General features: G+C 48.1%; 2 long non-coding RNA genes across 5 annotated transcripts in view; one reads left to right on the top strand and one right to left on the bottom strand.

Moving 5' to 3' along the window:
• Positions 1-1,444, bottom strand: part of LOC144319046 (uncharacterized) — a 19,342-nt gene extending 17,898 nt beyond the window's left edge. For 2 of the 3 annotated variants that reach the window (XR_013384961.1, XR_013384960.1), the window contains exon 1: positions 122-1,444. This is a non-coding gene — a long non-coding RNA (uncharacterized LOC144319046). The remainder of the gene's footprint in view (positions 1-121) is intronic. The other variant, XR_013384959.1, reaches the window with a different exon arrangement.
• On the top strand, positions 1,203-12,912 carry LOC144319047 (uncharacterized). 2 transcript variants are annotated; one of them, XR_013384962.1, is made up of 4 exons: positions 1,203-1,844; positions 11,583-11,719; positions 12,518-12,684; positions 12,803-12,912. It is a non-coding gene; the product is annotated as an uncharacterized LOC144319047 (long non-coding RNA). The 2 variants fall into 2 exon arrangements; XR_013384963.1 differs by lacking the exon at positions 1,203-1,844 and adding an exon at positions 8,657-8,829.

Raw genomic sequence — 12,912 nt, 5'->3', positions numbered from 1 at the left:
GAGAGTGTCTAGTACACTGTAGGGGCTCAACAAATGAAACTCTTGCATATACAGAAACCGGAAAATAAAACTTCATCTTCTTAACTTCTCCCTTCTACCATCCTTTCAACAAGAACCTCACCACGTAAAACGAAGCACTGCAGAATGATCAGGGTTCCTCAGACTCAAGCGGAGCCCTTCTCATCCATCAAGCACTGCGCTTTCCTCCTCCAAGGAAACACAGCTACCCATCCTCAAGCCTTGATTTATGCCACTGCCATTCCTGACTGTCAGTCTGCGGTCCCTCCTTCCCCACCTGGGCCAGTCCTGCTCTGTATGCAGACTGCTGACTGCAGCTTGGCCGCCCACACTCTTCCTCGGTTCAGGTGGGGGCTGTCCAGGAGGTGTGCTCAGAGTCTGCAGCCCTGCGGTTTTCTTTTCCTTTTAAGCTTCGAATGGATTGCCCCAGATCCTTAAATCCAGCTGGCTCTTGCCTGCTTCTTCTGGAGGTAGTATAGACCAGGGTCTCTTCTCTTTGCATCACAAAGAGAAACGCAATTAGAATCAGTTCAGCCGAGGGCGGGGGTCACTGTTTACCGTGTGTTCAGCAGTCCAGGTGCAGAGCTACGTTTAGGGACAGCAGCAGGCTTCCAGAGCCCAAACAACAAGGTGGGAATCTGCTTCTCGTCGTTTTGGCTCCGCTCCCCTCCCCGGTACAGCCACGTGAGCTATAAATGCAACTGAACTTATAAATACTACTGCTTCCACGTGGTGGAAGCACATAGCACTGCTCCCACGTGGTGGCTCCTGGCGACCCCAGGTGTAAAACAAGAGGAGAGGCCTCCAGCCAGGAGGGAAGAAGAGGAGAAAAAAAAAAGAAAAGAAAAGAAAATGGAAGGATATGGAGCAAAGCCTCCAGGAGTGCAGCCTTCAGTGCCCGCCGGCCTCTTCTCTTCATCTGGCCAGCTCGGCCCTGCAGCGGGCTCGCTTCTCATCCTCTGGCTCCAGCTTGTTGCTCGAGGCCACGGAGAAGCCGAGACAGCCGGCCGGGCCTAACGGCAGACTGCTCAGCCGTCCCGGGTCCCGGGGGTGCCCTCCACCCACTCTTCCTGCCCTTCGGAGGATGCAGCCTGGCAAGGGCATCGTGCCGCGGGTACCACGTGGGGCGAGCACGTGACCAAACGCCCCGCCCCCAGGCTTCTGCGCAAACTCCGAAGGCGCTGGGCCACAGCTGCCCAGGCCAAGCCTCCTCAGTAGGTTCCGTCGCCTTTTAAAACCGCCACCTATCCCTCTGGAGTGGCCTGCCTCGTCCTTCTGCTTCGCCTCGCCTTCAGGGGCCACTTCCAAACTTCATTGTGGAAACCGCCAGAGCTTTGGGTCCAAAGCGCGCGCGAGGCTCAGCCGCAGCTCCACCTTCGCCTGCCCACAGGAAGCCATCTTCCGCCCACCGCTCAGGCAGAAGCCCCGCCTCTTCCTGTTTCCGGGCCCCGGGGCTCACTTCCGGCCCAAAAGGATGCCGTCCGCCCTCGGGCCATTGGTGGAGCGTATTTGACTGTCAGAACCCGCAGCCAATGAGTGACCGACTTGCTACCAGTACCAACCCCACCGACTTCTGAAAGACTCCTCTCTCCGGAGGCTCTCGATGTTTTTTTGTTTTGTTTTGTTTTGTTTTGTTTTGTTTTGTTTTGTTTTGTTTTGTTTTGTTTTGTTTTGTTTGTTTTTTTGTTTTAATTTTTTTTTTATTGGAGTTCAATTTGCCAACATATAGCATAACACCCAGTGCTCATCCAACCAAGTGCCCGCCCTCGATGGTTTTTTTGTTGTTGCAAGGGATAGAAGCTCCATACGGAAGAATCTGTAATTAGGTAGGTAGGATACCGAATTATTACTCTTATTAGTAATCATTACTATTATTAATTATTACTATTACCACCTTAATGGTTACTGTTATTATTAGATGTAACATTGGTTATTACCGATATAATAGTATTAGTGGTAGTACGTTATTAGATTATTATTAGATAAAATAACACAGTACTGTTGCTTCGATGAGACATAATAACATTATATCAGCTCCAGCATCAGCCCCAGCAAATTCTTTCAAAGGACTCTCATCTTTGGAGAGTGTCTCAATGCTTTTTTGTTGCCGGTGATAGAAGCACAACTCGCTGGTAGGATAGTGAAGAATCTTCTGTTTAGGTGGGGCTGCACGCCCAGCGTGGAGTCCAACATGGGGCTTGAACTTACCACCCTGAGACCCGGGCCTGAGCTGAGATGTTAAAATAATAACATCAATATTGTTATTATTGTTGTCACTATTATTATTAGGAGAGAGAGGGGAAAGAAGAAAAGACATTTATGAAGCATGTATTACCTCCCAGGTGCTATTCTAAGCACTTTGCTTGTATCTCTTTTCTTCCTCACAAATCACCCTATAAGGTAGGTATTCCCATTGATGCGGTTTTACAGACGACAAACAACAGCTGTCACACACCTAGTCTGCAAGCCAGGATTTGAACCTGCGTTGTCTGGCTGCAGAGGCTGCGCCCATCACCACTAGACTATAATCAAAGGGAAAGTAACCAGGAAAGCAGAAGTACGGGTATAATTGAAATCCAACATGTGAATTTCAACAGTACCTACTCTTCAGCTCTACTACTGTCATTTTTTTTCTTCTTAGAGGGGAGGGGCTTCTGTCCTGTTGGCAGGAGATGAGGCTCCCTACAACTCCCAGCCTCATGACTCCCAGCCTCCTCTACAGAGGACTGACTGACACTCTATTTCCAAGGTCAGAATCCCAAGAAGGGTTCTGATTGCCCCAGCGTGAGTCATGTGCCAACCTCCGGGCCAGTCACCTGCGGCGGGGGGGCAGAGCGCTATAGTTTCAGGACTTTGGTGTCAGATCAGTCAATGGCAGATGGAGGTAGGAACCCACTAGGGGGTCAAAGTGTCAGGGATGAGAAAGGGTAAAAGCCATTATCATGAAAAAGGAGATGTGCTGGGAACACTAGCATTTATTTCATCCCTAGAGCAAGGGAAGCATGCAAGCAAGGAAGCTTCACTGGGAAAAAGTTAGTTGAGAAGTGAGGCCCTCCCAGCTGTGGTCCTTCTGACATCCAGTCCAGATGCTGGCCATCATTCCTTCAGAAGTGTACATGCCCCGTTAATGAGGATCTAAGGAGAACCATCCTCCCGGACTCCCAGGAAGGGGCATTAGCATGCATGATCATCCTGCTCTGTCTGCCTGCATGAAATATGAAGGAGGTCTTTGAAGACACATCCAAAGTGTTTAGCAAACACTCCAGAACTGCTCATCTGAAAACACCCCAAATGAACACAGGACCCATCATGTAATCTGTTATGTTTCACAGTTGCAGTTTGGCAGGAGGTGAGCTAAATTGACATTGACTTCCAAATCATCCTATGTGTTAGTTCTGCTGCCTTCCAACCCCACTTCCTCAATCCTGATTTACATCTTAAGACACCGCCCCCCCCCCCTGCCCCGACCAGGGCTTGTGGGGCAAGAAAGCAAGCTCCATGACATTGAGCAGAAGTGGGTTTGAATCATGGCATTGCCACTTGCCAGCTTGGGTGATCTTGGGCCAGTTCTTCAACCTCTCTGAACTTGTTTTCCCACCTGATAAGTAGACCTAGGAATGTCCGCCTTGTACGGCAGTTAAGAGAATTATAGATAACATAGGGAAAGTTCTAGATTGGTCGGGATAGAGTGACTATGGGGCAGTGTTGGATAAATCCCCAGATGTCAGCAGCTTAGTGCCACAAAGGTTTTTTTCTCATTCATTCTCATCCATGAGAGGAGCCTGTCTGTGGTAGGTTAACATAAGCCCAAGTCACGAAGACCTGTGAACTCCAACAGAGGAAAGATGGACAGATTTATAAAGCATCTTGGTGTCACTGAGTCCCTAGTCTCTGGTGCATACAGCAACTCCTTCCATTCCATGAGCCACTTTGATCTAGCTTTGCTTCAGCATGCTTTGGGTAGGTTTGGTCACGTGTAAGTGAAGGAGCTGCAACCAGTCAGATGAGCCATAGGGGATGCTAACAGACCCCTTACTGAGGGCTTCCTATGTACCAGGCACTATCAATCATGCTTCCTGGGCACACCCCAGGCGCTGTTCTAAGCACTTGAAAGTAGACCAATTTCTGCTCAAGCTTCACACTTCCCCTGTGCTGAGTTAACCTTCACCCCTGCCTGTGAGTCGATCATCAATACCCCAGGTCTAAATTAGGAAACCGAAGCCCAGAGAGGTTAAATCATATGCACTCTTAGTTGGGGGCTTCCCCAGAAGCAGACATGGGGCAAGGATTCAACTACAAGTAGTTGATTTGGGAGGTGCAGAAGATACCTATAGGGAAGCAGGGACGTGACCCAGGGAAGAGAGGCAGCTAACTAAAGCCTGTTCTCAAGACACCTCTGGTTGTAGGCTCTGCAGCTTAATCGTGTTGGAAAACACTGTATGTCAGTGAGAGACACACATCTCAGAGTCCTCTCAGCCACGAGGCAAGGGAGCCAGGTATTTACACACCTGTCAGTCACTGGCTGGGGGATGCTCTCAGGAACATTAATTCCCAGATACTGCCATCCTGCCCTCTGCGAGGATGGAGTAGCATTCCACAGCTTTGCAGAAAGCCCTCAGACAAGGAGAGGCAGATATACCAGTAACTGGAAGTTGACCAACGCTTACTGATGTAGCAAGGCTAGAGCAGTCGTGTGGTGGTCAGTGTTTAACAACTGGTTCTCCAGATTGGGGAGGAGGAGGAGCCTGGATTTGTAATGTTTGCTGATTCCTGTGGTATAAATACTCCCAGGATGGCCAATCTCAAGCCACCAATGTGATGTCAGTTGGCTTGCAATGTTCCTGAAAATGTTCGCAAAATTCCTGAAAATTTACCAGTTGATTCTTGGGAGCTAATGCTAGCCTACTTCAGCACACGGCTAAACTGGAGGGATGTGGGTAAGGCAACAGGAGTGTCTGCTACACACACCCGAGTCGCACAGCTATTGAGAGGACACCTGGGATACTTCAACACTGTAGGGCATGACCCCAAATCCATGGTCTTTACATTCTACCATGGTGGGTATTGTTTATCCTTATTTCTTCTCAGCCTGAGGCTGGGCATAGATGGTGGTGATGAACAAGCATTGGGGAAGAGAAAGGAGAAGCTGGTGCTAAAAAGAGAGAGTCAGAGCTATGCATTAATACTGAGAGGGACTTTCAGAATCATCCAGTCTGACCTCAAGTTGAATGCCAGGCTCTTCCTGATAGCATCCCTGCTCGGGGATTGTCCAGCCTCTCCTTGCACAACTCCTATGATGGGGAGCTCACCACTCCTCCACAAAGGACCAGCCTTTGAAGAGTCCAACATCACCAGGCCCAGATGGGATTCAAGCAGCCAACTGCCTGTTAAGGAGAAGTCATTTCACTGTGTCCAAGGCAATGGATGGACTCGGCGCTGGAGGAAGGCACTTGAAGAATGAGCAAGCTGCTGGATCGGACACATACAGCAGATGAAGTGCCTGGTCCCCGACCAACTTAAGCAATGGCTCCTTTTGTCAAAGCCACTCACCAAAAGGGAGACTATTACATGATAAATGCTGGCCTGGGTCAGACCAATGAAGCATCACATGCAGGGTTCTATCTCTGACAGGGATCCGTGACTTCCCCCACGCTGAGAAATGAAGGCAAGGCTCAAATTTTCCTGTGCATGAGAATGACCAGGAAGCTTCCTGGGCCCCACCCCACAGAGATTCCAATCACTCAGTAGGTCTGGGGCAGGACCTGAGAGTCCACATGTCACACAGGCTCCCAAGGGGCCAGGAGCCATCGCTGGCCTGCCAACCCCAGTTAGCCCTGGAGCCCTAGCCCACCCCATGCCTGAATGCTGTGGGGCACAGAAAAGAAAAAGCAAAGATCCCAAGCTCCGAGCAAACAAGCTTCTCCTAAGTGTTAATGTGAATGTAGCTCAAACAGTTCCATCTACATTTACTGAGGCCCTACTGCGTGCCGGGAACTGGACTAGGTGCTGGGGAGGGATAGAATACAATGGTTACTGGGCTCATGAGGGCTTCCTTTGGGGATTTTTCAAAGATTTGAGGATCTTACCTTCAGCCCCTATGTGCCTGGCAATGCGTTGGGGGCTGGGCATGCAGTGTTGAACAAAAAACCAGGCTCTGCTCCAGGACCGCTCAAACCCTCAAGAAGGAAGAAGACTCCTCCACCCCCAACCCAAGCTGGGAAATAAAGCTGAACTGAGTTAACAGTAAAAACTGACACCTAATGGATCAGACACAACAGAGATGTTCCAAAGTCACAGAAAGACCTTTAAAAATATGAGACGGCAAGATGGAGCAGTAGGCTCTGAAGGGGTGCCATCTTTGAAAGAAACATCAACAAGAAGAATTTTTAGTATCAAGAGCTGCCTGCCATTTGTGAGTGAGTCCTAGGGCTGGGGATGACCTGGTCCTCCCAACACCAGAGGTAGGACTCTCTGCTGACTCTGGTTTATAGTTAAGGAAACAGGCCCAGAGCTAAGGGTGACCTACCCAAGGTTACACCACCAGAAAGTAGTGGGGCTTAGGGCCATGTGGCCCCCAAGTCACACTGAGGCTGCACACCTGCTGGCAGACAGCCTGGAGACAACCCCGAGGATCAGCCACAGGTTGGACAGGGTGGGAGTCCGCTCCAGAGCTGGGAGGTGGCATAGCATCATGGCTGTGACTGAAGTCAAATCCTTGTCACCCCTTAGCTTGACTCAGACTAGTTACTTGGTCTTCAGTGATGGAGTGACCACATTTCAAGCAACTGATTAGCCCCCGTCAAAGGCTGTAATGTTAAACCTCTCCATACTTTCCTGACTCTTCTCCAGAGTCATCTATGAAAAACAGAAGGGTTCCCCAGGCAGAGCAGTTCATGTCAATTCAGCCTCCGCAACACATCCCATATCATCTCCTCTGCATTTCCGCCTCCATCACTCTGGTCCAAGCCGCCATCAAGTGTCTCCTCTGGTTTAATCCAGTGGCCCCCAGGCTGGTCTCCCTGCCTGGGTTCTTAATCCCCTACAGCAGAGATCAGCCAACTATGGCCCTTAGATCAAATCTGGCCAGCCACCTGTTTTTGAAAATACATGTTTATTTTGGAAAAAAAAAAACACATCTGTTCATGTATAGACCATCTAGGGCTAATTCCCCACCACAATGGCAGAGCTGAGTAGTTGCCATAGAGACCATACGTGGGGCATGAGGCCTAAAGTATTTTTGATCTGGCCTTTTGCAGACAAGTTTTCCAATATCTGCCCTGCAGTCCTTTCTGCCCACAGCCATCCTTCTGAAATGGCAATCAGATCATTTTCCTCCCTGGCTTACAGTCCTCCAGCAGTTTTCAGGGGCCATTAGAAAATGTGTCAATTCTCTATTTCATCTGCAAAGTCATAGGTGATTCATCCTTGTTGAGGCCACTGGTCCTGTCTCTTACTACTCCCTCATTCATGCCCACCAGATTGTCCCAACTGCTATTTCTTGACCACCTCCCTGTTCTTATTCCTACCCTGGGGCCTCTGCATGTGCTGTCCTGGAATGTTCTTCCCTCTGCTCTTTAGATGGCTGGCTCCTTCTCATCACATAGGGCTCAGGTTTGAATTCTACTTTCTCAGAAAGGCCTCCTCTGAATACCACTCGCATTTTGGGATAGCCCCAGTCTCTATCCCATCACCCAGTCCTGTTTTCCTCTTGGCGCTTCTCACTAACTAAAATGGTTTCATTTATCTCTGTGTTACTTTACCAATGTCTGTCTTCCCACCAGAATATAAAGTCCCATGAGGATGAGGTCTTTGTCTTTTTTTTGATTCACCACATGCCCAGGGCCTGGACTTAGGTATTCCCTAAGTTTTTGTTGACTGAATAAATAGTTTTGTCACTCCCAAAGGTAAAAGAAAAGGCTAAAATTACAGCAGGTATGACTTAGGCCAAATACACACACACCAACACTTCCTGCCCAGTGGCTGAGACCTAGAAAAGGCAATCATAATAAACTAAAGAACCATTTCACAGCAACTAAATGAGAAAAAACTGCCGCACCCAGTGCTGGCAGCACTGCAGGTATCATTGTAGATGCCTATGAGCCCTATGGAGAGCAATAAGGTGATCAGTGTCAAAAGCCATAAAAATGCTCACTCATTCGACTTGGTATCCTCACTCCTGGGAATTAAAAAAAAATAATTCAATAGTGCCAAAGGTTTTCTGCATAAAAGTGTTTACTGTTTTATTATCTGAAAAAAACCTAGAACAAGTTAACTGTCCAACAATTGGTGTACACAGACCATAACCATGGTCATTAGGAAAGTCAACGGAGCCACACAGAAAAAGGATTATGATAAATGAAAGAAATAAAACTAGAATATATGTTATGGCTCTGAGTACAAAAACTACTTATGAACAAGGACTAGAAGAGAGCAAGAAATGGTGGTAATACTTATTCTGTGTGGCAGAGACTATAGGCTGCCCATCAGATATGGTCCTTCCCTTTCTCTTGGGTACACAGCTAATCAGATTTCCCAGAAACCCTTGCATCTAGGTGGGGCCACACAACTGAGTTCAAGACAGTGGAAAGGGAATAGAACCAATGGGCCACTTCCTGTTCTGGTCCATAAAATTCCACCACGTGTACTCCACCATGCTGTGTCTCCAAGGTGATCTCAGAAGCCACATATTGGAGATGGCACAACTCTGTGAGCTTGTCCCCTGAACAACTTTTTGTAACACAGGCCAAGCCCTCTCCATTCACCTGGGACCATCTTGACCTGTAACACAAGTCAGAAAGAAACTTCTGTTGGGTGTGTGCCATTCAGTTTGGGTCTATTTGTTACAGCAGTTTAGCCAACCTTAACTAATACCCTGATACAATGCTTGGTGGCTAATAGCTGAGGCTTTGGGGTCAGTGGCACCACTTATGATGATTTCTATGACCTTGGGAGGTCACTTTACTACTCTGAAACTCAGTTCCCTCACCAGTGTGAGAATCAAATGAGAAAAAACTATAAACTTCTTAGTTCTGTGCCTAAAATAAAGAAGGAGCTCAGTCGTTGGTTCAAGTGTTCCATCTAGAAGTACAACATCCTACCCTCCCTTCGAGTTTGGAGACATTTGCCTAAGTTAGGTCAAGCTGGGTTTCTAACCCTTGCAAACATGAGTGCTGAGTAATACAACACTGCTCCAAACGTTAATGTCTTCCCCCACCCATTCCCCAAGAGGAAGTGGTCCAGACTGGGCAAACCCAAAGAGAGGCTAGCTCTCTCCTAGTCAGTCTTAGAATGGAGCCAGTGGCCAGTAATTGACACAATCTCCTCTGCACCTTATTGGCAGCACCAGGTCCAGAAACTGGTTGACCACAAAGCAGCCTCTCCCAAGACGTGGCCCCATCCCAGTGCTCACTCAGGTCAGGCTTTGCTGTTTCCCTGGATGGAGGAGTCACAGATCAGCAGGCAGTGGTCAGTGGGCTGTGCCCAGGCTGAGAACATTTCCCAGACCAGATGGCATCTCTGGCAGGTCCTCAAAGTCAGCAGAGGCCAAGTTGTGCCCAAAAGACCAAGAGGCCCAATATGGTGGGGATGGTCAAGAGTCCCAATGAAAAAGGCATCCCAGCTCCCTCCTTCTTTGCCAGCTGGCCATCACCTGAGGGTTGCAAAGCAGCAGACAGGCTGGGCCAGCCCAGGCAGATGCACAGGGCCAGAAGTGGGGCTCACAGGCTCAGTTTCATGTGCACACACACACACACACGGGGCCCCACACATAAATACATGCACACACATAGTTGCACCCACATATCACACATACAAATACACTCCTTCCAAACTCACAGCCTTCCGACAGCACAACAGACAACAGGGCCATGGTATGGTGTGGAGGAAATCCTGGAGTCTGATCCCAGATTTTTTTTTTTTTTTTGCATGTGTCAAGGGACAAAGATATTTGACAAAAACCCTTGAGTCACATCTCCCACAGGGGCCCTGCCTACCGGCAGACTCCACCAAAGCAGCTCCATGCAGATGACCCCTCAAGCCCTTCCTCACTAGGACCCCAGGGATGGACCATTGTTCTGGCAGAAAGATGTAAGAGCCAGATTTCCTAGAAGCAGAGCTGCAAATGGACTTGGGCAGATGTGGGTTTTTAAGAGAGAGCTGTCAAGAGAAGGGAAGTGAAGGCCCCAAGAAGCAGAAGGGGAAAGAGCCGAGAGAAAATGTGGTCTGTACGGCCTTGCCTTGGTGCGATCCCACGGCGAGCTCTGGGGCACAAACTGCACCACCATGCAGCCTCTACTGCTCTATCAGTTAGTCCCCGGAGCATGGCATCCCCTCTGGGGTAAGGTGGCTCCCATCTGGAGAGGGCAGTTCTCTGGAACAGGGGACAGCTGTGAGCTCGCAGCAGCCAGCACTCACAGCAGCTAGGGAAAGGTGGCCAGGTAAAGGGGAGCTGGGCAGGGCTCCAACCGGTGTCTGCACTAGTGTAGACCAATGAAATTGAAACTCTGAAAGGAGGAGAAGTTGTCTCTACGTAGGGGTGATTTCTCAAATATTGAACGTCTGTCATGGCATGGGCACTGACCAATCAACTCCAATGGCTGATTGTAAAACACGGGCACAGTTACACCAGCACATACAGCTGTCCTCCCTCTGCGAAGGGATGGTACCGTGCAGCAAGCCCTGTAGCAGGTGCTCTATGAGCATCGCTTCACCAAATCCTCAGAAGCACCCTGTACTGCAACCATCATCCCCATTTTACAGTGGGACGGCCTAAGACTCCGAGACATGAGGCAGCTCACCCAAAATCAAACAACCCAGGAAATAACAGCCACAGGATTTGCACTCACATCTGTGTGGCTCCAACGCCAGTAAAATTTTTCTACCCTGCCTCACTGGCTTGAAAGAGATTTAAAAAGAAAGCAAGCAAAAGGAGCCCTGCTTCCAAGAGACGCGAGGGTCCCTCAGTGATGCTGGAATCATGATTTTATTATGTTCAGAGGGGAATGAAAGGGACAGGAAACAAGCAATGTGTGATCTCCTGTCATGTCAGGAGATGTTTTTTCCAGAGAAATGTACATTCCGCAGAATCAATATGCTCCCAAGCCTCAGAAAGCCAATGAAGACATACAGCCCCGACCTCTGCACGTGGGAGCTCTGTTACAACAGTCAGGAGAAATTAAATTGAATCATCTGGAACAAGAAGGTTGTAAACATTCAATATTAATGATCCATTTCAGTCCCAAAGAACCTTGGGCTTTGCCCAGCTGTGTGTTGTGTTGTTAAAAGACCGACTTGTCCCGAGATGGGGATTCCTCACCCTTCCTGCTAAGGATGATGACAGAGCCTGTGTCCTTTATGCAGGACCGGACAGATAGTAAATATTTTGTGGGCCCTCCGATCTCTGTTGTAACTACTCAGTTCTGCAGTGTCACTCAAAAGAAGCCACAGACAATACATAAGTGAATGAGCAGGCTGTGTTCCAATAAAACTTTATTGGCAGCCAGATGGATTTGGCCCCTGGGCTATAGGTTGTTGACCTCTGACTATCTTCTTCTTGGCATTTTCAGGCAGACCGATGTGTGTGGTCTGCATGCTGGGCCATTTCCTGACTTGGGTCATTTTGTCTCTTACCATTGGCCATGAGGGGATCAACTAGCAGAGTTCAGATGGCACAAAACAAATTCATGCTCCCAAACAAAACCAGGTAAGACATGTACTAGGTCAAGTATATGACACTGCTGGTTTTCAACTTTTTTTTTCTTCAGCTAAGACAGCAGAAGAGATGATTTATTGTACACGTTAACATTCAGCCATAAATGAAAATGGAATTAGTCCCCAAAGTCACAGGTCCAGAGCTAAGGGCCATAAGGGACTGTTTTGGTATGAGCAAGGTGGGTGTCTCAAAGGTGGTCTTTGCAGGAGGCCTGGTTAGTGGTTAAGTTAGTCGGTTAAGTGTCTGACTCTTGATCTCAGCTCAGGTCTTGATCTCAGCGTCAAGCCCCACATTGGGCTCCACGCCCAGCATGGACTTAGGGGAAAAAAAAGTGATCATTGCCATCAGATGGTGATGGATGTTCTGATCCATTGAATCAAGTTCTAGAAAGTAAGCACTCAGTCCAACAATTTCTACTGGCATCCCTGCCCCTGACTTTCCTTATTTCTGCTCCTGTGGCTTCCATGGGTGCACAAGCTAGTGCTTTGCTTGGACCTCTGCCTCTGCTTTCTTCTTTTTCAATTCAGCCTGTGCTTTTTCCTCTACTTGGCTCTCATGATGTGGAGGTTTCCAAGAAGATGGCTCTAGGGCTGAGAGCTCAACATTTTTTTTTTTAAATAAATGTTTAAACCATTTTGCAATGGTTTCAGGAAAATGGTGAAGATAGTACACAGAGTTCCCATGTGCCCCACATATTAATGTATTGTTATTAACTAAAGTCCATATTTATTCAGACTTCCTTAGTTTTTACTTAATGTCCTTTTTTTTTTTTTTTTTTTTCTATGCCAGGATACCACATTGACGACCTTGATACTTTTGAGGAATACTGGCCAGGTGTTTTGTTAGAATGTCCCAAGATTGGGATTTGTCTGATATTTTTTTCATTTGATGAGACTTGTGTGTTTTGAGAAGAAAGATCGTAGAGGACATCTCATTGACATCACTTCGTATCAAGGGTATGCACTCTCGGGATGACTTCCTGCTGTTGACATTGACCTTGATCACTTGGTTGAGGTTGTGTCGGGTTAGGTTTCTTCACTACAAAGTTACTCTTTTTCCCCCTTTTTCACACAGTCCCGTTTGGAAGGAAGTCATTACAAGAAGCACTTGAGGAGGAAGGGTTATCCTCCATCTTCTGGAGGGTGGAGGAGCTACATCAATTTGGAGTTCTATTACAAGACAGA

The sequence above is a fragment of the Canis aureus genome, chromosome 8 (assembly GCF_053574225.1).
Source record: "Canis aureus isolate CA01 chromosome 8, VMU_Caureus_v.1.0, whole genome shotgun sequence".
NCBI lineage: Eukaryota > Metazoa > Chordata > Mammalia > Carnivora > Canidae > Canis > Canis aureus.
Note: the sequence above shows the minus strand (reverse complement) of the source record. Positions and strands in the feature narration are given on the sequence as shown.